The sequence below is a fragment of the Idiotropiscis lumnitzeri genome, unplaced genomic scaffold (assembly GCF_059441095.1).
Source record: "Idiotropiscis lumnitzeri isolate Australia: NSW breed Sydney's pygmy pipehorse unplaced genomic scaffold, RoL_Ilum_1.0 HiC_scaffold_64, whole genome shotgun sequence".
Classification (NCBI taxonomy): Eukaryota; Metazoa; Chordata; class Actinopteri; order Syngnathiformes; family Syngnathidae; genus Idiotropiscis; species Idiotropiscis lumnitzeri.
The window spans coordinates 324,561-350,080 of NW_028283602.1; the positions used below are offsets into that span (position 1 = coordinate 324,561).

General features: G+C 41.0%; 1 long non-coding RNA gene across 1 annotated transcript; it reads right to left on the reverse strand.

Moving 5' to 3' along the window:
- Positions 1 to 18,099: 18,099 nt before the first annotated feature.
- On the reverse strand, positions 18,100 to 19,739 carry LOC148315662 (uncharacterized). Its single transcript, XR_015840708.1, has 3 exons — positions 19,593 to 19,739; positions 18,815 to 18,934; positions 18,100 to 18,214 (listed from the first exon to the last, which is right to left on the reverse strand). It is a non-coding gene; the product is annotated as an uncharacterized LOC148315662 (long non-coding RNA).
- Positions 19,740 to 25,520: the final 5,781 nt, after the last annotated feature.

Here is a 25,520-nt window from a genome sequence, read left to right on the forward strand (position 1 = left end):
GGCTTAACAACCACGCACGCCGGCCGGTCTCCTCCGGAGCTCTCGCACGGTCCCGAACGGAGCGAAATGTCGCCCCGCTAGTGCCCGGGCGGAAGTTGTTCCTCTTCGGCTTAACTGCCACGCACGCTGGCCGGAGCTCTGGTACGGTCCGAACCGCGCGAAACGTCGCCCCAAATCGTGCCCGGGGGAACGTGCTCTTCTTTGTCCACTCTCCTCTTCGCCCACGTTCTTCTTCGGCGGACGCCGGCCGTCTAACCACTCCAGCGCCCCGTCGTGCCGCTCGGCGAAACTACAATGCCCCCGAATATTTTTTAGACCCGCGAAGCACTGAACCCGCGAAAGGTGAACCGCGACGTAGCGAGGGTTCACTGTATTGCAACCAGATACCTATAAAATGTCATTTAATTTGCACTGTTTTGATCGCCACTGTTTTGCTCATTGAACAACAAATGAAAAGATGAATCATACACAGTGTTTGTAAAGATAATTGTCAATGTTTTATTAAATGAAATTCCAATGTAAAATTGTGTAATATTGTGTTATATAATGGGTCTACAACATACATTTCTCACAGACAAGTAGAGCTTTTTCTCATGAAATGTGTTGAAAAAAAACTAACATTTGAACATTGTTTTGCGTTACAACATCCGTGTTTACTGGTCATAAATTATTAACTTAAGTTTAATATACACTACACGAGCTGGGTAGCCACCACGCCTCAACCACCATAACAAGTTCGCTAACCCTTTAAGTCGAACGAGGTAGCTAACATATCGGGTTCAATTTGTACCAAAAATATGCTGTTGTGCCTTGTGTCTCTGTATATGTCGTCATGACGTGTCATTTGACAAAGCCTTGTGTCGATGTTAGTTGTCGATGTAACAGTCTTATGTTAGATGTCAATGTATGTCTATGTTAGATCTCAATGTGTCGATGTTAGATGTCAATCTATGTGTCTATATTAGATGTGTTTATGTTAGATGTCTATGTAAATGTTTGTTAGATGTCGATGTGTGTAAGATGTCTATGTAGAGGTTGGTTAGATGTCGATGTCTATGTAAATGTTTATGATGGATGTCGATGTGTCTGTTAGATGTCCGTGTTTGTTAGATGTGATTGTAATGGTTTATGTTATAGACGTCAATGTAAGTGTCAATGTTAGATGCCCATGCATGTTTGTTAGATGTCGATATATGTGTCATTGTTACATTTCAACGTAAATGTTGTTCGTGCAAGTTTCCAGTCCTCCAGCCACGTGACATCATGTGCGTCAAAGTGATAACTCGTACATTTCACGGAGGGAAAAAAACCAGACACCATTGGTAGTTTTGACCGGGAAAAAAAAAATCATTTATTTTTTTCGAACACCTCATGTCTCTTTCAGCGTAAGAATAAACATGACACGACCAAAATAAAATATACCAACACAGGCAAATATTTAAGGAGCACTCAAGAGATACACTTCAGCTCATTTAATCCCACCTATTTTTACTAACGCAAACCCTTCAATTCTAGCGCCCACAGAATAGTGTGCTATAATGCTATAAAAATATGGAGCCTTTACCTGACAGCGTTTGAATATAACTGAATTCCCATTGCTCACGAAAAACTGAGAAACTAAGAACAAACATTTCAAGCACAAGCTTGACTTGACTTCAACAGTTCTATTTTTTCTTTCGTGACAGCTCAGACATCAAAATAATGCTTTCCTTCTATAAAATAAAAACAGCATGACAAAAGGTGCTGAAATAAACTATATACGGAAGTGCGTGAGTGACAGTGTGTGCATGTGTTTTTGCAACGCATGTGTACACCCCGCCATACAAATTACACAATTCGTTGGGTATGTGGTATACACTTAAAAACAATTGCCTTGGAGCAAGTGAACACAACACGTCTCACACTGTATACATGCTGTAGAAGGGCTGGGCGATATGACCTCAAATCAATATCGCGAGAAATCGAGCAATTTTACCTCAATAACGATAAATGCACAATAAATTCCCACGTGGACTAAAATCAAAATAAATGCAGGAATTGCATATTGACTGTTTTTTTTATTGACCAACTGGTACACTTTACTTTCAATGAAAAATAAAAGTACAAAAATCATTTGTATGAACATTCCAAATAGCTTGCAGGGTTCGCGGTTAACTTTAAAAACTGCTTGCCCATAGGGCAAGTGCCACTAAAATTTGCCTTGCCCGAGTGGCCAAATTACTTGCCCGACTTGGGCAAGTGACAATTTTTTTTCTCTAAGAATAAAATGTTTATGGTTGTAAAATGTGCGCCACAAATGTAAATAAACATATAATCTGATAAGCATAAATTAATCTTGTTTTCATCATCAACCATGAAACCCTACTCACAAGAGCAAATGTATCATCCTGTGCAGTTATTGAAAATGTTAATTGTAGTTTTAATAATTAACAAATCTGCATGTTAAATTGGGAAAATGATATTACAGCAATCCAGATGATCAATTTTAAGTCCAGGAGAGCGTATTAATTGAGGAATCACATGAGTAAATTATGAGTGTGGCAAATTTGTGTATTCCTTTAAGACCAGTGCCTGTGGTGCTGCCTCCATAAGTTTCATAGCATAAACAGAACACAGTCACTGACACTATGTCAGGTCACATCATGGAGCTAATGAATTAACAGCCAATAATCAAATATTACTCCCTTCCTTACTCACAACTGAATTGTCTACTTAAAAATATTCGAGCTATTTTAGTCATGTCAGAGGAATCCGAAATGTTCGGATTTGAACGAACTCGTCGCCACTCGTAAACATGCGCAGAAGGTAAGAAAACTTCCGGCTGTCAATTTTCGGCCAAAATATCGTAGGTTTTTGTTGTGTTTTTCAAACTTCAAATGAGGATGCTACGACAGCGAGTTCCAATACTGCGGGATTTATTGACGTCCACTTTAACTCGACATTCACTGAACTAACTGATCCCCGTAGCGCCCGCCCATTACCCCCGATAAGGCCAATGGACCATACCAAAACATAAGGGGTTGTCTGGGTTAAACCATCACCATACAGTGCACACAAACAGATCACACCACCGTTTTCGTCAAAATTAAAGATATTTGGCTGCTTTAAAAAATGCTTGCCCGGTCGGGCAAGTTGCCCATAATTTTACCTTGCCCGTGGCCAAATTTCACTTGCCCCGGGCAATCGGGAAGCGGTTAACCGCGAACCCTGAGCTTGCTTTGCATGACTTGAACAATGTCACAAAGAAAAAGGGTACCTCTTGCGAAATCTTTTTCTGCAAATAGATTGCGCCAAGATGCTCTCATGATGTAAATAATGGCAAATAAAAAAACGCGAAATAAAATGAAAGAAAATGTCAATGCAAGCCAAATAAACAAGTGGGTATTATCGGGGAAAATGTGCCGTCTCGAGTACTCTGCTGCGCAGTCGCCACTTGTCATCTATGGAATGCACAGTTAGGCTCAATCAGGGATCCATGTTGCGACCCGACCACAAGTCGGATGTAGATGCAAAATGCTTGACATGTCTAAGCTCCCGGCCCGATGTAGTCCATATCGGGAAATACGGCTTTCATGAAGCGTTTAAATCCTGTGCGCGCCACGTAACTAGACGAGCTTTATCTTTAGCTATGTGCTAGGCTATCGCGTCCACCTCTGAGACGTTCTCTCGTATGGTGTCGCCTCCGTTCATGGGCTGTTGTCACTTGTCGAACCTTGCTTCTCACTTTGAACTTTCAGCACAGCATGGTTGTGTTGTGGGTGGTGAGAAAGCTTCTGGATTTGAATCGCCAGCAACGAGAGCGACAGACGGGTGGAGTCACATGACTAGAGGCGCTGTAGCGGTCTTAAAGGGGCATGAACATTGCCGCAGACAAAAGGCTTTTCTTTTTTTATTCATCGAATTTTCCGACATGGGCAAAATGATTTCGGTCATTGTAATAAATTTCGGTAACGGTAAATTTTCGGTTTATCGCCCAGCCCTATGCTGTAGCATGGCTTTCTTTGCCGTGGGTGTCAAATATTTTACTTTGTTTTCAGAGTGCTTACAGACCTCTTGGTTTTGCCTCAAAATAATTGTCTGCAAAGCAGTCTGTGCCATCCGCATCATTGATGTGCAGGAGTAGCTTGTTGGTAATAAATAGCTGCAAGAAGTCCGCTGTTTGCCGCAGCATCCAGTGGTCCAGCGCTCGCAGTGAAAGTCTTGTCTGGCAGCCCGAACCATCCCCAAACATTTCGAGATGCACGCCCACTAAATTCCAGAAATATAAACATGGACAAACTTGACATTCTTCCAGATTCTGTCTCTTTGCATTGTTTTGAAGTTACTCCTGCAACTTTTCCACTTCTTCGATCCTCCCCATTGTCTGAAAAAGAAGTGTATATTTTGATTTGAAATAATGACCTCAACATACCAATACATTTGTTTATCATCTGAACTGGATTATTTTGAAACAACATTTGGGATGGACATCTGGGATTTGTTGTTGTGTATATTCAGAGTAATCCTTTTCTTGTATATAGCTAAAGCAATAGTCGCTGGCCTTGAAAATGGGTACAAGACTTGACCAAATTAAGATGCCATAAGGTCTAATTTGCCCCTTCTCTACCACAACCGATTTAGAGGCCATTAGTAACAGATTTGAGAAGACCACTTTTAAAGATATGAAGCCAGAGCTCGGCACCGGACCCATTTTTATTATTTATTATAATTTTAATGTATTATTGAGCAAATGACACAATATGTCAGTAGTGATTACCACAGAAGTCATGTCAAAATAGTGCAAATTCTGAGGTCGACTTCAAATCAGACAGGCGGAGACGAGCGCCAGAGAAGAGATGAGAATCAGAAGAGATGTTGAAGAAGCTAATAACAAAAAAAACAAAAAAACACATCAAATCTCCATGTAGTAGCAACGGGGATGGCTCATGGGGTCAGGAGAAGTGAGCGGGAGATGGGGAGTATGAGGTGCCGTTGGGGACAAAAGTCAGGAATCGCTTCACACTTCTGAAATGCACTCTTACACACCAGTGAAATTGTTGTTGCTCATGCATACTTATGAAACGCTATCATACATACGAGTGAAACGCTCTCATACACACTAGTGAAATAGTTGTTGCTCATACACTCGTCAAATGCGCTCATACACATAGGTGAAACATTCTCATACACACCAGTGAAAGGCGCTCAGGCACAATTGTGAAATTATTGTTATTCATAAATACAACTGAAACATGCTCATGCCCATACACGAGTGAAATGCTTTCATACAAACACCCACACTGTTGAAAATGCTGTCATGAACACAAGATCGCTTACAAATACTAAAATGTAAAAATTAATCATTTATTTAGCAGGGATGCATGGTGGGCGACTTGTTAGCACGATGGTCTCACAATGCAGAGGTCGCGGGATTGATTCCGGCTTTCCTGTTTGGAGTTTGCATGTTTCCCACACGCCTGCGTGGGTTCTCCGGTTTCCTCCCACATTCCAAACACATGCATGGCAGGTTGTTTGGACACCCTAAATTGGTGTGAGTGTGAGCGCGGATGGTTGTTTGTCTTTGTGTGACCTGCGATTGGCTGGCAACCAGTTTAGGGTGTACCCCACCTACTGCCCCAAGATAGCTGGGATAGGCTCCAGCACCCCCCGCAACCCTTGTGAGGAGAAGCCGTACAGATAATGGATGGTGGGATGGCATTCATAATGGACGGCCGCCACGGTGGGCGACTTGTGAGCACGATGGTCTCACAATGCAGAGGTTGTGGGATCGATTCCGGCTCCGGCCTTCCTGTGTAGAGTTTGCATGTTCTCCCAAGCCTGCGTAGTTTTCTCTGAGTTCGCCAGTTTCCTCGCACATTGCAAAAACATGCATCCATTTACTCTGATGCCAATGTTTTCTGTACCTTATGGCAGATTTTTCTCTTTGCCGAAGACTATTAGCACTTGTAGAGCGAGGACCTGTGCCACAGTCGTCAACTGCACCCTAAAATCTGATCATTTTGTATTTTAGACATTACACACTACACAGTTAAAGATGGTCCAAAAAAGAAAAATGGATTAATGTATTTCAACTTACATAATACTCTTTAAAGAGCTGACCAGCTCATTCCCAGAGGTACGTATTGGGGCGTATTGGTCGTCTTTACAGAAGACTCCAGGAGGTAACTCAGGTTTGACCTTCAGCCACAACAGAGTGTTGGGTGTGAGTGCTTCCAAGTCGTTGAGGTCGGAAGATGTCCTTGTGATAGGCCTGCTGTTTATAACTGCTTCAGCCTCACCAAGCAAGGTATATTGACTTTCTTCACCCGAAATTTGTTCTTTTACAGTGACATTCAGGATTTTTCTCACAGACCAAATAAGTCGCTCACAGCTTCCTCCGTGGTGGGAACCTGCTGGGGGATTGCTATGCCACTGAATACCTTTTTGCAGCAAGTGTTTCTCGATTTACTTAGTGTTCCATTCTTTGATTGATTTCTTCATTTCACTGTCAGCTGATCTAAAGTTGGTTCCGTTATCAGAATACATCTCTCTCACTTGTCCTCTTCTGACAAGAAATCTTCGGATTGCGTTGAGACAAGCATCTGTGTCACGTGAAGATGCAATTTCCAGATGTACGGCTCGTACAGCGAGACATGTAAAAATCACGCCGTATCTCTTTACTTGTCCTCTAACCCTACTTACTTAGAATGGACCAAAATAATCAACGCCAATTCTCTTGAAAGGCGGATCGTCAGGTAGCACTCTTCTGATGACTCTAGCAGCTCGAGGTATCCAAAACTGTTGATGCAGATTAGCCATCATGTGGTTCCTTCCAGCGTGAGCTGTAATCTCATGAATGTATCTCAGGACTAGCTTTGTGTTATGTGAATCCTTGGCAAGATGGCTTGCTGTTTTGCTGTTTCAGGCATGGCTGCGTGGCTCAACTGTCCACCAACCCTCATGACACCATCTTGAAGTACTATATTGAACTTGTAAAGTGGGCTACTTTTCTTCACCCTTTTTTGTTTTTCAAATATGGCTAAATCTTTTTTGAAACTTCGCCTTTGACAGTATTTCACAAGTTCTCTTTCTGCTTTATCCAAGTCGTCGCAGGTCAAATACTTTCCTTTGACAGTTCTCTTGAATAAATTCATCTTGCCTTCTTCACCTAATGTGATTAACTCCTTTCTATTTTCCTTTACTCTGTCAGTAAGTCTTTCAGCTTTAGAAACCAGGCTACGGCCTGCTTCAATGCTGTCCAAGACGAATAATGGTTCATCCACTGGCCCAGAGAATCTTTGGGCTACAGTGACTGAATTACATGCACTTGAGTCACTCATTTGACCTCCAGGTCATTAATTGGTAATTTGAAGTGGTTTTTGTGTTTAACTAAATTCCTGGACACTGCCTGATTTTTTTCAGAGCTGTACAACCACTAGAAAGGGTGGTTCCCACAATGTGAGTTTTGCTCAGGTGGCCCAACAATGTCACAAAAACAAGTAGGGGTGTGTGTGTGTGTTTGTATAAGCTACATGTTGGGGACCAACATCGGACAGCACACCCACTGTAGGGGACCAAAATTTTTGTGGGGACCAAAAATCTGGGCCCCACAAAAAAGAGCATTGAATTCAGTGATAAGAAGCTCAGGGGGAGGTCCTGTCAAAGTTTCAGGGCTTCCCAGGAAGGTCACAAAAACAAGACGAGTGTGCTAGAAATGTGTGTGCGGAAAAATTACTCAGGATCGCTGTCTAGTGGTCGGTCCCGGTACTGCACTTACGCACACTTCACACACTCGGCTGGTCTGCGCATGTGCAGGACAGTCTGCTTTATGTCAGGCAGCCACCCTCCCCTCCCCCACAGCCCAACCCGAAAAATTGAGATGTTAGTTAAGTATTTATTCCTATTATTGAGTGAGATTACATATTTTTACTTGGCAGCTGGCACAACAGCTAAGCTTGGAGCACAGTTATTGCAAAATAAAATAAATAAACAGTAACAACAATAACGATTGTTAATATTGTTATACTTTATAGCGTAACCTATTTATACTAATTTTCTGTATGCAATTTCAAGTGCAACTAATATAGTTGTGCATATAGATAGCCACCAAACTCCATACATTAGATAAAAATAAGAGCCACGATGTTAACCAATTAACAGTTCAAGAAAAAAGCAGACATCCAAGAACTTGCTTTGTTACTTTTGCGTGGCCAGAACTACAAACCCCAAAGCAGAGCAAACCCAAAACATCAGAGAAAGTACAATACTTTTGTCAAGGAGTGGTGCTGCTGCTTTGCGATCGCTGCCACCATAGTGAACGCGCTACCACATTCGTGCACACGCACACATGCCACACACCTGTTTTCCACGTCCTGTCAGTCCACTCCGTCGGTCCACATTTATTTCGTTGGTCAGCCATCACGGTTGGGTGCGCACTAGATCGCTGTTAAACCATCTTCTACGCCACAGTCCTCGTGTTCAACAAACATTTCTCCCGAACTCGCCTACCATGCACAACTCTCCACTTTCAAACCGAGCGCCGCTGTTACTTCCGGGTTTTTAGCGCCAAGCACTTGACGCTAGCGTGTGACGTCATGGCGAAATACTAGGTTTTAAAATAAAAATTTTCTTTTTTTTGTACAGTCTAAGTGCATGGGGTTATGATAGATCGAATGAGTATACCTTTATGTACTCACTAACATTTATGTTGATCATAAAATGTTGTTTTGATGAAGAAAACTGTTATTTTTTAGAATCAATTGGCTTAGGGCACTTGGGCAAACTACGGCCCGGGGGCCACTTGTGGCCCGTTAAACGTTTCAATCCAGCCCCCCAAACTTGAAAAAAATTAAATGAATAAGCCTTGTTAATGGTTTATTTTCTAAATACTGTCGTTTTTCAAAGACATATATATTGTTGTAATGCTTTTGTTCACTTTCGTTTAAAATTAAATGTATTTTAGGACTCATTGTGCCCCCCCCCCCCCTCCCAATCAAAAAGTTTGCCCATCCCTGGCATAGTGGATGGGCCGAGGAGTTTAAAAGGCACACATCATGCATTTTTCAGTCAGTTTTAGCCAGGGCTTGGTATGGGGAAGACCAGCTGGTTTACATGTAATCATTAAATTTTCCCAAGTTTTATTTAAGTTAATTGGACAAAACAAAAAAACGCAATATTCTTCTGCCAGAGAGTATGTAATATTCTTCTGCCATTTTATTGTAGAGGGCCATTTTGAGCCCCTAACAATATTATTCAACCAAGAGATCATGAGTCGTCGCCCACTTACTTTCTGAAGTCAGCTGGGATGTCACGGCTGTGACCCTCGTGAGGATAAAGTGGTTCAGATGGAAAAGTAGGACTAAGGGCTTTTTCTCAGGTTTCCATGCGCAAATCCATGTATATTAGGTTAATTGGAGACTCTAAATTCTCTACTCATCAAATGACATTCGTGACCCTGATGGATAGATAAAATAGATTATTAATCTGCCATGGGAAGTCCAAGGTGTCTGGTAGAAAGAAATGCATTCATACACTCATTACACAGTCAACCAAGCAAAGACACAAAGCCTAGGGCAGGGGCGGGCAAACTTTTTGATTGGAGGACCACAATGGGTTCTAAAATATGACAGAGGGGCCGGACCAGGAGCAGATGGATGGAGTGTTTTGGAAACCTCACCTCATCTGAGAAAAAAAATACATTTAATTTTATATGAAAGTGAATAAAAGCATTCCAACAATAATATTTGTCTTTGAAAACCACAGTGTTTAGAAAATAAAACATTAACAAGGTTTATTCATTAAATTTTTTTCAAGTTCGGCGGCCCGGATTAAAACTTTTAACGGGCCGCATGTGGCCCCCGGGCCGTAGTTTGCCCTCGCCTGGCCTAGGGCATAAACACATACATGTAATATCCAATCCGCTTATTCTCACAAGGATAGCGTGCTGGAGCCTACCCAGCTGTCAACGGACAGTAGGCGGGGCACACCCTGAAGTGGTTGCCAGCCAATCGCAGGGCACGCAAAGACGAACAACCATCTGCGCTCAAACTCACTCACAAATGCAACCTCCACACAGGAAAGCTGGGTCCCGGGATCGAACCCTGCACCTTGGGACTGCGAGCCGGATGTCCTAACCAGTCTTAACTCATTAAATACCAGCCATTTTCACTGGAGCAACCCACTCAATCCCAGAGTTTTCCTGGGTTTTGACTAATATTGCAAGGCCCACAGAATATTGTATTCTAATGCTATATAGACATGGAGCACACCCGAAGAAAGATGAGACTCTCTTCTTTCAACAGAAAAAAAATGTTTGTTCCTATCTTTTTCCATTCTTGAACAATCGGCATTTGAAAATAGCTAAATTTCATGAAAACTCCAATCCCTGGGGAAAAAACTGAGAAAATGAGCTTTTTGTAAACTGATGCATTTTGACCATAATTTGAACTTTGACACTATTATTTATGGCTTTTATGACACCTCTAACATCTAAATAATGCATGCCTTCTATAAAATAACAAAAAAAAGCACAAAAAATATGTTTTTGATAAAATAAATTTATTTGCACATAACACTAAACGACTGAACTGTTGAACTATGTACAAAAATGAAATACATCAGTGTCATACATACTTTTTTTTTGTGTGATATAAAATAAAACAGTTGCCTTGATGCAAGGGCACACAACATAGTTCACACCACATTCTTGTTTCACTCCGTTTGCCTTTGCGCAAACAGACCCGACACTTTCGTTGTGGTCTGGCTTTGCTGGTCCGTGGAAAATAGGCGAGCTTGTGTTTGTCCACTGGGGTTTGTGTGAAAATAATTGTCTGGGAAGTGATTGCTGGCATCCGCGATGTGCTGCAGAAGCTCATCCGTGAGAAACAGCTGCAGGAAATCAGCTGGCTCCTCAGACTCCAAATGGGCAGCGGCATTCAGTGGTCCAGGGGTTGCTGTAAAGTCGATTTTCCTCGGTTGCCATCCAGTGTGACGCCATCCGGAACCACTGCTTCCTGATGCACAACCTGTAAATTACAGAAATATAAACAATTGGAAATATATATTTATTGCTGCATTTTATTGCTGGCGTGTGAAGTTTCATATTATAATTTACCTTTCTTTACACCAACAAGACGAGGAGGAACTTTCTTGCCGCGGGATGCACAATCTGTGAATTTTAGAAAGTATGCATGATTACCACACCATTCAGTATTGTTGTTTCCTCGTCGGGGAGGAGATACGCTCGCGTCTAACTGCACATTTATGCGACATTTTCTGCCCGCAAGATGCATGATATGTACAATAAAAGCATGAGGGGTAAAACCACATGTTCAATGGTAACTTGCGAGCGCTTACCTCCTCGTTCGGGGGGATCTGGTGAGGACTCTCAGCTGCTTTGGCTATTGTCCGAAGGCAGGCGATGCAGGCCGCAAGGCACGCGCACCCTCTTTAGACGCCTGTTTGTTGTGACGACGACGAAGCGTCATCCTCTCAACCAAAGCGTCTCCATCGCCTTGATGCTTTTAGGAAGCTTTTTTTTACAAAAACGCATTCCTCGATCGTCATTTGCTTGGAGGATTTCATTGCTAACGCTACTAATGCGACTGCTGCTAGTGCTGCCGATGCTGCTGCTACCCACGCTGCTCTCCACACTTATAAGTCTACCCCAGGATCCCGCCCCCCATTTGTACCTCTGGCGCAGATTCAAGGCGGATCTTTTGCACCTCTGCCCCCTGCTGGGTGATTTTTACATGATTCACAATGCGGACAAGGCTGATTCTCAGTCAGAGGTTGCATCAGACCCTTATGTACACTATGACGTAAAAAAGACAGGAAACGTACTTATACGTCTTTGGTAGAGGGCGCCATTGCATTAAAAGACGTCTTTGTACGTCTAAGGGAGTAAATGAGTTGAACAAAGTACAGGGTCCTTCACCTGACTACAGATGATCTTCTGGGGACTTTATTTGGTTTTAATCACTTTTGGGGTCTGTATCTATGCACACTCCCTGGTTTTGCTACCTTCCCGGGTACCACATACACACTGCTTAGTTTCTCTGCCTTCGTGGGTACCACATACATATTGCTTGGTTTCTCTGCCTTCCTGGGTACGACATACACACTGCCTGGTTTTGCTACCTTCCTGGGTACCAGTCACACAAACGTCAGACGACTCAGCACATACCGACTGTCTCAGCACTACACACTTTCACTCCAAGGCAGTGCTGTGAACCAACTTACTGACAAGAGGTAGTATTTAGAATTTTAAAAAGTGCTTGAAAGGTTTTGTTCATGTAAAACCAACAGATTATGACATTATTATTATTATTTAAATCAGTATTAAACAGCATCAGCATAGGTTAAAGATATTATACAGACTATATACGATAAAAAAATACTAAACCACCCTTGCTTTTCCGTCATTTCTTGTATAAGTTAACACACAGATGTATAACATTTGTTTATACAAATATAACGATTAAAAAGTAGCTGATTAGAGTTTTAATTTTGTATTCATTAATCTGTAATAAAAATGGACATATTTTGGTTAATAAAATTAACAAGAAATAAAAGTAAAGGGTGTTCTAATACTTTTTTCAAGATTGTCCTAACATACATTTAATGTTTACAGTATATGTCTTCGGAAGAAGCGCAGCATTAGATTTTTTTTTTTGTTCTCTCTCTTTGACTTCTGAATTTGAATTTCTGTCACAGATGTGCTTGAATTCTATTTTGGATGATTTGTGTTAAACTGCACAAATATTTGAAGAGCCATAGAATTCAAGAATCACACCAGTGCTGCTACTCCTCCGAACGGGTGAACGCCCTTGATTAACAACCTGCGTTGAGGTGGCTTTTGAGATTCGTGGTGTGGGAGAAAAATCTCTGAAGGCATTCTTAGACTTCAAGAGAGGGTCCACAATTTTCAAAGATTCACTTCCGTCTGAATCAGAGGCCTCACTTGTATCCGGAATATATTCATCTCCACTGTCATCTGAGTTGGAGTAATAATGCTTATCCATTCCAAAGTCAGCCTGTTTTTTTAATCTAAAAAACAACAACAACGAAATATAAAGGATAGAAGGCAGGAGACCAATAAAATATATGCAATTTGCTTGTAAGATTCCCTGAAATCTATATGGGTTGTTTACCTGTATACTTTTGGTCCTCCTGAGCCTTGGGATAGTAATATGGTCTGGGTCTGAGGCGCAAAGTTCAGGGGCAGGATTTGACAATGATTCGTCAGAATCTGTGTCGTTATTCCAAGGAAGATTCAGCCCATATTTTTTGTCCAAGGGAGGAGACTGGGTTGCATCAGAGTCCAAGAGAAAATTGAGAACCCATTAAATACTTAATCCCCAGAGGAATCTGCACAGAAAAAGGTCTTAATTCTATTTGAAAAAAAAAAAAACTAAAATATTGATGAATGATATGACAAAATAATGTAATAACAAAATTAATTGACCGTAACAAAAAGCTCCCGGGAGGAAAACTACATTAAATGTTTTTTTAACAGGGCAGTGAAAATATTGGAAAATAAAAACGATAATAAATAAAATAATATAAAAAAAGAATTCAATGTGTATCGATGGACCCATATGAAATACTTATATCGCTATGTACTTATCAGCCATATCGCCCAGCCCAATATGTAACTGCAACTTCAAAACCTCGGGCCATAACAGGATTGTAACATGGGATGCATATCTTCATTCCTAAATTTGTAGATCCCGAGGAGGCTGCTCAATGGTCCTGGTAATCTAAACCTCAACCAATTCGGTCACAGCCAATGTTCTCCATCCTTGTTAAGAAGTTTTGAAATGATTTAATAGATATACTATTGCAAACTATACCAGAATTTTAGACATTTTAAACTTTTGATCACAATTTTACCTATTTTCTAAAAATCTGAAGAATCCACATGCCAAATCACCTGCTGTAGACACATAGGTTCTGTTCTGACAGATAATTCAGTTACAGGTTGTGTACTTAAAGCCAATAAGAGGGCAATGCAGCAGTCGACAACCTGACGAAAGCTTAAGTCTCCCAATGAGAGAACTGTAGTGGCTGGTAGGTTCTTAGATTGTAACATAGTAAAGACATATACTAGGCATAACTGTATATCATATGATGATGAGGGAAAATATTATTAGCTACGATTTATGTCCAGATATATTAGAAAACTTGTCCAACCAGCACAGGTCTATCTAACTGTAATTTTAACATCTCAAGACACGACAGGATGACCACATGATACGCATACCTCCTTTTCAGAGTCTGTCAAAACTTGAGAAGGCTGCTTCGATGTTCTGGTGGCATCAACCTCAGCCGATTCAGTCATTGTCGGTTGTCCTCCATCCTAATGAACAAGTTGAATATTAATTTAATGAATTAAAAAAAGAAAATGGATCAGAATTTTACACATTTTAGGCTTTGGCCACCCAAAACAAAAACTAACAAGTTCACGAATGAAACAAAACCAATTACTTTAGCGCATGACAATTAATCTTCAGTAGAGATATGTTGTGACTGATATTTCAGTCACAGGTTGTCTTTTGAACGCCACCAGGGGCGCAATGGAGCACAGGACAGCCAAAAGTCTTCTTGTCGGACACCTGTAGTGGCTGGTAGGTTCTAAGATTATAACATAGTAAAGGCACATACAACTCCTAACTGTATTTCATATGATAATGAAGGAAAAGATGATTAGCTATGATTTATGTCAACAATAAAAATGGCTCTACGGGGTCCCCACAAACACAAACCTGACAGTTGGGTGTCAGATGGCCAACATACCTGACACGCAATTCAACTCAACTGGACCCCACAACACAAGAAAAAGCTGAGTGAGCCTCAAACCAGACATACACATTCACTGACAAATATCCTGTGACACCAGATATATTAGAAGTCTTGTCTAATCAGCACACGTCTATCTAACTGCAATTTTAACATCTCGAGACACGACAGGATGAGTACACGATACGCATACCTCCATTTCTGAGTCTGTAAAGCCTGGAGGAGGCTGCTTCGATGTTTTAGTAGCATCATAAATTTATTGAATTAATTATATTTGAGGTTGGATAAGATTTTTACACATTTTAAGCCTTAGCCACCCAAAACAAAACATAAGCTCATGAATGAAATAAAACTAATTAATTTCGCCCATGCCAATTAATCTTCTGTAGACGCGTGTTGTGACCAGTGTTGTTTTTGGCAGGCATTTTAGATTTTGTCCAAGTCATTTGGACAAAGTGCTGATTTGTTTACATCACATTTAGTCATCCCAATTCGTTATAGTTTTAGTCCAGTTTTAGTCAACGAAAACTAAAAAAAGGGTTTTAGTCCAGTTTTAATCGACGGAAACGCAAAAAAAGTTTTACCCTAGTTTTCGTCAATTTATTCACAAAGGTTTTAGTCCAAGCGGCACGGTGGCCCAACTGGTTAGCAGGATGGCCTCACAATATTGAGGTCGTAGGTACGATTCTGGCTCCGGCCTTCCTGCGTGGGTTTCCTCTGGGTAATTCGGTTTCCTCCCATATTCTTAAAACATGCATGGCAAGTTGCTTGGACACTCTAATTGCCCCTAGGCATGAGTGTGAGCGTGGATGGTTGTTCGTCTATGTATGCCCTGCGATTGGCTGGACACCAATTCAAGGGTGTACCTCGCCTACTGCCGAAGACAGCTGGGATCGGCTCCAACACCCCCCGCGACCCTAGTGAGGAGAAGCGGTACAGATAACGGATGGATGGATGGATGGGTTTAAGTCCATTTGAGTTAAAACAAGGCATTCAAGGTTTCCACCCAATAACAAAGACTTTTGGATGGACTACAAAGGATTCTTCATTACAAACAGAAAAAAGTGGCAACAGTGGAATCAATGCTCACTGCTCCAAAATAAGCAGAGAAGCAAAACATTTTGTTGGGCAACTGTTGTGGCTTTATTTCACTAAAAGCAACATAAAATAATTTATGAACCACATGCTAACAATTTTGTCTCGTCAACGAAAAAAATTCATGTACATCACGTCATGTTTTCGTCATAAAAGAACCTCGTTTAGCTTGTCATCGTCATTAAAAAAGGGGCGTTAACGAAGTATTTTCGTCATAGTCATCAGTGACGAAAACAACACTGGTTGTGACTGATATTTCAGTCCCAGGTTGTCTCCTGAACACCACCAATTGGGCAAGGGGGCGCAGGAAAGCCTGGGGTCTTCTATTTTTACAGTATAGAAAGGCTAAATATCAAATTGAAACAGTGTTTTATATCATGAATATACAGGGTTGGTGCTGGTTCTGGTAGGGAAACCACAACATAAAGATGTCCTTAATTAGTCCCACAATGGGGATATTTGCAATATGGCATATGATGGCCTAACAGGGCCACCGCCCAGAAAAGAGTAACGCAGAACTTTGTAATACTGTCACTCCCTGACCAGTTCGTTGTTCCTGAAGAGCCAAACTTTGACTCAGACCCACAAATTTGAATTACAGATAGTGGACAATGGAGAACTCCCCCAGTCAGTCAGCATGTTCAACTTCCATAGAAACCTCAACATACATTTATTAGATTGCCAAACTAATTGGAAACTACATCACCAGAACACCACAAGTGGGCTCTGTTATTGTACTTAAAGATGCATCTTACAAACCTGTGTTCTCCAAGGCCAGCTGGTCCATAGTCTTAAGTTATTTCTTCGCCAACATCAATGTCTCGGAGCGCAAACAGACAGAGGTGTGGTCTGTCCTCTGTTGTCTTCTTCTTCATTTTACAGTTGGGGTGCATGTGGTCATCATTAACCAGTCTTCCCAGACTGCCATCTTCTTGAGCGGCATCAACACTTAAAATAGATTTAAAAAAAAAAAAAAACAATTATTCAATCAATGTCAGAAATTAATCTTTGAGACAATCTTGTGTACACAAAACATAAAAATAGGAAATCCACAATTTTTAAATCTTCTAAATCAAATCATACAAGAAATTTCTATTGGAATCAGACCCTATTAACAGCTTGTCTTTGAGACTTCATGGTCTATATTTTCATTTGTACAGATTCAACGCATGAATAAAAGTAATTACCGTATTTTCGCAGTCATAAGCAAACAAAGCGCCCTGTCAGTCGATGCGTCCATTAAATGGACAAAGTACCACTCACGTCCATCAGCCCTTGTCATCAACGAGCTGTTGGAAGTGCATGTTAGCACACCCTGCTGGGCAAAGAGTGAGTTGTCCATGCTTACAATCGACCGTGACAAATACACCATCTGACTATAATGTTTGGGTGATGGTGTTGGAAAAAGCTGGACAAAGGGCAGCTGTCCACAATGTTTTAGTCTGTCTTATCATTTATGTTATTGCAAGCAAGAAACGTCCCAGGTTTAGACAACAGACAAAAAGTCCAAAGCATAACAGCACATCTCTTTAAACAGCCATGCAAATCTCTCTAAACAGCTATGGGATTGTGGGTCTCTGCTCCCAGAATGCATTGCTTGAATTAGCTAAGGCTGAGTGGCTTTTGTATTATTTTCATTTTTTTTGGGTATATTGATGGCATGAGAGATACATGTTTGTGTTAATCTTATTTCTATGTTTCATTGTTTGCTTGTATGATGAGTTTTTTATTTTTTTTTTGAAACCGTGACTCTAAGGAGTGTGGTGAGCAGCCAAGTCCCTATTGCCAATGCACCTAATATTGGCCTGAGCCATTGTCAGCTATTGTCAATAGAGACTTGGCGTCTGCTGCAACAATGGGGTGATTGCTCATGTTATTGGGGCATAGTAGGCTGCTATCGGCTGTGTCAGTGTGGGCAGCTCTGCCAAGTTCATGCTATGCTAACAGCAGCTGTGCTATCGTCTTGTCAGGCGGTGCGTCCAGTATATGTTACAAAGACAGAAATAGCGGCCTCAACAGGTGTTGCGCCCTTTGACACGGCGCGTCTTTTGGGTGCGAAAATACGGTATACATTTTTGCTTAGAGAATGATTTTTCCCCTAACACTTATGGGATGAGTATGTGTTTATTTTTTTAAATAAAAACAAAAATAAGATAACATCTCAATCTTTGCCTCACCTCCAAGTTTTTTCTTGCCGGCGGAAGTCAAACAAAAAGACAGTGCCTCTTCCATCCATCTTCCTGCGTTGAGATTTATCAGAATCTATCAATTTTCCTCTGTACTCCATAATAAAGAATAAAGTCGTCTTTCCTGAAAGGGGCCTTGGTAAATACTCCTCGACCTAGTTAACAGGGAAATCAAGATAGCTTCGTCATATTTTTAAGCACACAAATAAGGAGTCATCATATTCATTTGGGCCACTATACTAATGTAGGGTGGTTTGAAACATTGCTTCTTGTGAGGGATAGAGCAGAGCCCTTCTTTATGATTTTAAAGGAACAGACCAGCCAAAATTCATTTTCCAGCATTGCATTAGCCAGTATGTATTAGGACTGAAAGTACAAATGTCAATGGCACCTGGTTACGTAAAAAAAAAACTTTAAGATTATTTAGTTTCATAACAATGACATACACTGTATACACAGTCATATTGGATCGCGTCACGTGATCTCTGTGACGTATAACGTGCTTTACACTAGACTATCAATATCGGACTTGTTCACTGGTCTATTGTGGTATAAAAATGCCGGAGGGCGTCATCAAGTACAGCCTTAATTTAGGTAGAACTCCTACCATCAGGTTTCACGCTCACTGAAATAACTTGAAACTGACAAAAGAAAAGGTCAAGACACTCTTAATGTAAAATAACCACTTAAAAAACGATGTCAGCTTGGTTATCAGAAAACAATAATATATCTTAGCAAAAGCGTTAACATCATACCTTTAAATGAGTTTATATACTTCGCTTCTAACTCTGCAGTCTTGTCCAGACCCTTGACTGCATGTTCAATAGTATCCTGCTTTGGGGACTTCCTGCATCTCAGGGAAGGCATTGTTTATTCTATAAAGAAAAAAGACAGTTTTGTGTTGAGAATTATTAATACTATAGGCTAAATGGAGTTTTAACAATATCAGTGTAAGAAAAATAAATTATAAATTAAAAAAATATCAATCCCTCCATCCCAATTAATGATTTCAACCATAATAGTTTATATTGAAGTTTAAACAACAGACAGACAGATTTATGCAGTGTGACTACAAAAATCTTACCAAAATTGCATTCACAGTAACCTTTGCTTTAAGAATCATGTAATTAACCAGTGAACATCGTGTCTTACACAAAAATTAATGACAGAAATTATCATGGTACTTGCATTCTGTTGTTCTATAACAAAAGTGCAAGCTGTTAGCTCCGCAAAGCTAACGCAACAAGCTAGCGTCCCTCGTGCTCACATTCAATGCAAACCTGACCACCGGATGAAAATACGCGTCGGTTTAGTTCTTTAAATGAGTAAAAGCACCATGACGTTTTATAATTATTCAATGCTTAACTGGAGCTCGTCAATTATGTCGATGTAGGAGCACATGTTTGCTAGGCCAGTGTTGTAGGCCCACATCCATGGTGCTACTTTGTATAGTGTTTTCCACACAACTATCTCTAACCATGAACAAATGCACTCGAGGCATGTTTTGAATAAAAACAAACGAAAAACACTTACCTCTCCGTTTCAACAGCAGTTCGAACTTCGAAGTGGTGATATTCTCCAGCGTTAAGCACCTGCTCGAACTGCGAATAGGTCAAATTCAACAGCGTCTTTTTTCTGTCTTAATAAGGACGCGATGAGAGGAGGAGCGCTTGCCTTTTCGTCAGCACGCCCCGCGCGGGTGGTGCTGCTTTATCACTCTCTATCTGTGCCCGCCCGCCGGCATGTCGATAGAAAAATAATATTCCTTCAAACATTACTTTCATCTTCTTAACGTTTTGTAGTGAATTTAACAGGTTCACCACTTTTTTCAAATACACCAATGGAAAACAGGTCTTAATTGAGGAAACATACAAAGAGCGTCTCACAAACACCTTATGATGAGCAATGTAATTTGATCACGTTTTTTGTCACTGCCTGGACGTCGGTTCACTGGCCTGGTGGCAGTGGCTTGTAGACACTGTCACTGAGTGGGAACGGATCTCAAGGTGGGTCAAACTAACCCAAGCAGTGGATCGGTCCGTTTTTTAAATTTATTAATTTTTTTATTTTATGTATTTATTTATTATTTAATACAAGGGCTTCGGCTCACTACCAGTGGGCGGGACCAAAGAATTTGGGTTTCCTTTGAGCTAGGAGGCAGTCAAAGGCAGTCCAATCCCCGGCAACATAAAGCGCCTAGCTCTGGGGACATGGAATGTCATTTCTCTGGTAGGGAATGAACCCGAGCTGGTGTGTGACTAGACCAGTGGTTCTCAATTATTTCCTGTCATGCCCCCCCTACCAAGAAGAAAACAATTCGCACCCCCCCCACCACAATTTTTTTTTACATTTCGTACTAATGTACATGTTCTTTGCATATTAATGTTAGATTGTCAATAAAATATCTTACCTTAACAAAGCTAAATTGATAAAAAAATATATCATTTTGAGAACGACTATTGTGAGGATCTCGAAACTCAGTACTCTGTGGTGCTAATATTGATGAGATGATAAATATGTTGAAGCCACAGAACAAAAAGATTAGATATTGTTTGGAAATTAATGACGTACATAACAAAGGAATATCAGCCTTGATTGGAGTACATTACTGCATTTAAATTTTTAATAAAAATGAAACAATTATTGATGTTATGACCACTATGAAGAATTTAAAAAAACAATATATAGGGATAATTATAGTTTTCATTTTGTTATGTTTAGTCTGTTCATGTTGCATTATTTTTATGACAAAGATGATGGTTAATCGTAGGTTTGTTGCCCAAATGTACCGTTACAACCTGATTAATGTTGAGAATGACGAACTCAAACTGGACACTAAAACGTAAAAACACATGGACTTCTTGCCCCTGTCCACACACGTGCACACACACACACACCATACACGAAGATCCGGGAGGTAAGGACGGCTGTCCTCTCCTACAACGAGGCAAGGGCCTCCACCAAGTCACCCCAGGGACAAGTTTTATTCCCTGATGGTCATCAAATTATGAGGATCTCATTCTACGCCGGAAGGGAGGAGGGGAATTTTTCCCTAATGTGAGGTTTTCGCTCCTCCACTGATGATCACACTGTTGTATGATTTAATTATGATGATCTGTCTTAAAGCCGTAAGGACATGATTTTTAAATCCACAACAGGGGGGAAATGTAAGATGGGCTGAGGATAGGTAATCAGTTTGTGTATTCATAATCATGTTTTTATACACTCATTAATGTTTAACACACACAGAGACACTTACTTGTTATTTTAACACACACACACACAGACACCGTATCCTGAAGATGTGTTTAGTTAAACTGACCTTGGGTTATGATTTTCTGCCTGCTGGAGTCCCTGGTGATTAGTTATTGATGCTTTAGTTAAACTGACCTTTATACCGTGAGTTATTGATGTTTTCTGTCTCTTGGTGATTAGTTGTTGATGCTTTTCTGTCTTCTGGTGATTAGTTATTGATGAGTTAGTTTCAATAAAAAGGCAGAACGGAGGGTGAGAGTCAGAGGGTGTGCGGGATTGAACTGGCAAGACGGCTGTTTCGCCTCCTGGCTCCCTCTCCCATTCTGAATGGCACAAAACGAAAACTTTAGTAAGTTATTTCAGTCTAAAAAAAGGCGTCAGGGCATTTTTAAACCGGACAGTAAGTCGTCACTGTCTTGGTTCCTTTTTGTGCCTTGACCCATCCCGGAATTATTGAAAGGATGCAGTCCTATTTACAGGCCCCAGTGACACCCCAGGTTTCTGTTGTTTGTACGAGGGCGCTTAATAGGTACTGCTATTCACAATCGTCTTAGGCTGTTTCTTTGCAGAAGTTTATGGACAATGTGTAGTGCTGTAGGATGCAGTCTAGAGCATTCTTGACATTGAAGCTTTTGTTTCCAGCAACTGCTAATGCGACCGTGCATCAAACATGCAAAACACAGACCCTTGCTCCTCAAGAAGTCAATCTTATCCTTGTGATGCTTTCTCCTAAATTCCTTACAAATTGTGAGACTGTTGCTCTCCATTACAATTAGCACATGGTTTGGCAATAGCATCCACTGAAACAGGTTCTGCCTTTGGCGTGGTGGTTTTGTTGTTTTCCATCTTGGCGGGCACAATGACTGTTGTGAAGACTTTCTTTGATTTTGGTGTTTCTGTGTGTTGTGATTTTGTTTTCTGTTTTATAGAATCTTTCGTGCTTGTCAACAAAGTCAACAAAATCCTTAAACTTCACTCTTCTATTTGTTCTTTCTTGGAGATTGCAGGCAAATTTTCTCCAAGATTCTATAAGTCTGTATGGAAGTTTGTTTGCCAATGCCTTTATATTAGCCATGTTGTCCAAGTCCTCCATGTAATTAACATCTGCCATTATGTTCAAACAGCCCATAAGGAATAATGTGAAAGACTGAAGTGCAACACCATCTTCAGACTTGATTGTTGGCCAATCCATGGCTTCCTTTAAATATGCTTCTGCTATCATGAAGTCATCACCATAAAACTCCTTCAAGATTTGTTTTGCTTTGGTATATCCTGTCAGAGGTTCCATATGGATGCAGCTCTTCACCAACTCATGTGGTTGTTCACTAGTATACTGCAGCTAAAATTGAAGATGATCACGGTTATCACTTGTACGGCCTTCAATCCCATGTTCAATGGCACCTATACAGGTTTTATAATGCAGAGGGTCGCCTTTAAACGTAGGAATGGAAAGTTCGGGAAGTAGCGATGCTTTTTGACTCTTTGCTAAGTATTCTGCGACACTGGCTTGCTGTGAGATTGCTTGGCAAAGGCCATCAAGCACATGTCCCTGTTGTTCTCTACTTTCTGTCTGATGTGGAAATCTAGCCATTGGAATAGTCGAAGTGGGAGCATTTCAGGTCAACACTGCTTGTTGCTCTGATAGGCTGTGATGGTAATTGAATGTTTTTCCTTGTTTAAATTGTAACACACTCATCAGGAATGTGGATACCATCCTCCTGGGTATTTTCATATCTTCTCAAGACATCCAATTTAGCATCAGACTCAGGGAGTGCCGTTTGCATTGCATGCATTTCCTTCTTTGCCTTAATTGCAGCTTCTTCTTGCTCAAGTGCCAACCTTTGTTGTAAATCAGCAGCCTTTGCCTTTAAACATGCTCGTTCCATTTGAGCCTTTAATTTAATTGAAGACGTTGACAGAAGTGAGCTTCTGTCTGTTAGATTCTTTACTTCTACTTCTATGGGTGTAGTTAGTTGATGCAGATCTACTATCATCAGGTGATATTTGTTTATTGCATCCTTCCTCTGCACGTTTCAAAACGTCCTTCTTCCATTGCTCACATTTCCATTAATTACATTTTTTGGATCAAACCAGTTATTTTGGTCATCGGCAAAATCCTCTTCAGTCTTTAAATTTTGCACACCGGAATTGAGGTCCACAAATTCTTGCTCCATGCCGCTAAAGCAAACACGAAGCTCAGTTTTTTACAGCGTCAACATTTGCATCATCCTCCATCAATTGTTCAATTTGACGTTGCATGGAGGTCAATTGAGCAAATTTGCACCTGCGTGCCTGCATCCGTTTAGGCTTGTGATCTTCTACAGCTTTTCTCCGTCATTTTTAATGTCCGCTTTCCACTGTCTTGTTCCTCCATGTCAATCCACAATCAAGCAAACAAAAACGTCAAACTGACTGTAGCGTCTCAATTTGTAGGTCAGCTGAATGACGATCAAAGTTTTAAGCAGTTTACTCACGCACCTGTTACGTGCACGTCCTTGTTAACTCGCGATGCTTGTCAAGTATGGACGCATGCTAACAGCTAGCAGCTCATTGTCCCGACTGGAAAGTTGCTCCTTAGCTGTGATGTGCCTAGGGTTACACTATCTATCATTAACAAACACAGCCAGCCCTCCTCTTTCCTCTTACCGCTTTCCAGTGTCCTGTCCGCAAGTAGTATTTGGAAGCCGTCAAATTCCACGACGGTGTCCGGCGTTAGGTCTGTTAGCCATGAATCCGTGAACATCAGCAAGCTAGCTCATTGGAAGTTCCTCTCGTGCCGCGTCCATTTTCTTGGGAAGGTATCTAACATTTCCCATAAAAACGGACAGGAGGACGGGGTGGTCACGCCTCCTCTTTGCCTGGCGTTTCGCCCCCGCGCGACATCCCCCGTCTCTTCCTCCTCAACTCGTGGGGGATATCGGGTCTCGCTCCGGGAGTCGGCACGGGGTTAGCACGAAGTGCTAACAGCTGATCTCTTGTGTAAACGATTGATCCGTAGCTCCCAGTGACATCTCCGGACACGATCACGCAAAAAACAGCCCCCAGCAGCAATAAAACCACCGCAATTTGGATGTCCATTGCTGCGATGAGGTAAAATAAATAAAACTGGGTAAAGGAAAAAACACGCGAAAAAGGCTCAAATAGTGAGCCGTGCTGCTTTAGCAGGTAGCCACTCGCGTGGTGACGGAACCGTAAAAACAAATGTGGTCCCATCAAAATCTGATGGGATATTTAAAAATAAAAGCGTGAAAATTTGCTTATTTGTCTGTCGTCACCAATGATTAAAAAAATTAAAATCATTACAAAATCCTCAAGCTATCGTGATACCAGACAAGTTCTGCGGGACACCAGACCACCCCAGTTGTCCACAAAAAGTGGTCACTTCAAAATTTGATGTGGCATTTAAAAATAAAAAAATCACCTGAAATATGCACTGTGATCAACACTGATTTAAAAGAAAAATCTTTAAAAAATATCCTCAAACTATCGTGATACCAAACCAGGATTGGGGATACTAGACCACACCAGCTGTCCACCAAAAGTGGTCACATCAAAATGTGATGTGGCACTTCAAAATAAAAGTAGCCTGAAATTCGCTTATTTCACGGTCATCACCACTGAGTTAAAAAAAAAATAGCTCGAGCTATCGTGATACCAGACCAGTTTTGTGGGACACGAGACTACCCCAGCTGTCCATAAAAAGTGGTCCCATCGAAATCTAATTTGTAATTTCAAACTAAAAGTTGCCTGAAATCTGCACATTTCACTGTCATCATGCCTGACTTTAAAATTTCATTAAAAAATATCCTCTAGCTATGGTAATACCAAACCAGGTTTGGAGGACACAAGACAACACAGCTTTCCACCAAAAGTAGTCCCATCAAAATGTAAGGAGGCATTTTAAAATAAAAGAGCTGGAGCTGTCGTAATACCAGACTAGTTTTGTTGGACACTAGACGACCCCAGCTGTTCATCAAAAATGGTCCCATCAAAATCTGATGTGTAATTTCACAATAAAAAAAAAACCCACCTGAAATATGCACATTTCATTGTCATCAACACTGATTTTAAAATAATCATTTCAAAATACCCTCGAGCTATCGTGATATCAGAACCATTTTGGGGGACACTAGACAACCCCAGTTGTCCATCAAATGCGGTCCCACCAAAATGTGATACGGCATTTCAAAATAAAAGTAGCCTTAA